Source organism: Arachis duranensis, chromosome 4 (genome assembly GCF_000817695.3).
Source record: "Arachis duranensis cultivar V14167 chromosome 4, aradu.V14167.gnm2.J7QH, whole genome shotgun sequence".
Lineage (NCBI taxonomy): Eukaryota > Viridiplantae > Streptophyta > Magnoliopsida > Fabales > Fabaceae > Arachis > Arachis duranensis.
The window spans coordinates 72,422,309-72,423,255 of NC_029775.3; positions in this window are offsets into that span (position 1 = coordinate 72,422,309).

The following is a 947-nucleotide window of genomic DNA, read 5'->3' on the forward strand; positions in this document are numbered from 1 at the left end:
AAATTCTCTATCTCTCCTTCTATCTATTTATTTATTTATTCACTAACACTTCTCTTCATCTCTCTTCATCTCAGATCACCACCTCTATCCTTACCCATTCTTCTTCACTACTCTGCCCTTTCTTCTTCTACTAACATAAAGAAATCTCTATACTTTGACATAGAGGATTCCTCTTTCTTTTCTTGTTCTCTTCTTCCCTATATGAGCAGGAACAAGGAAAAAGACACTCTTGTTGAAGCTGATCCAGAACTTGAAAGGACTCTGAAGAGGAACTAAGAGAAGCTAAACTACAACAATCCAGAGGCAACCTTTCTGAAATTTTCAAACAAGAGAAGGAAATGGCAGTCGAACCCAACAACAATAATGCAAGGAGAATGCTTGGTGACTTCACAAAACCAACGTCCAAATTTGATGGAAGAAGCATCTCCATTCCTGCCATTTGAGCCAACAATTTTGAGCTTAAGGCTCAACTAGTTGCTTTAATGCAACAGAACTGCAAGTTTTATGGACTTCCATCTGAAGATCCTTACCAGTTTTTAACTGAGTTCTTGCAGATTTGTGAGACTGTTAAGACGAATGGAGTATATCCTGAAGTCTACAGGCTCATGCTTTTCCCTTTTGCTGTAAGAGACAAGAGCTAGAACATGGTTGGACTCACAACCTAAAGATAGCCTGGACTCCTGGGATAAGCTGGTCACGACCTTCTTGGATAAATTTTTTCCTCCTCAAAAGCTGAGCAAGCTTAGAGTGGATGCTCTGACCTTCAAGCAAAAAGATGGTGAATCCCTCTATGAAGCTTGGGAAAGATACAAGCAGATGACCAAAAAGTGTCCTTCTGACATGTTTTCAGAATGGACCATATTAGATATATTATATTATGGTCTATCTGAGTTTTCGAAAATGTCACTGGACCATTCTGCAGGTGGATCCATTCACCTAAAGAAAAC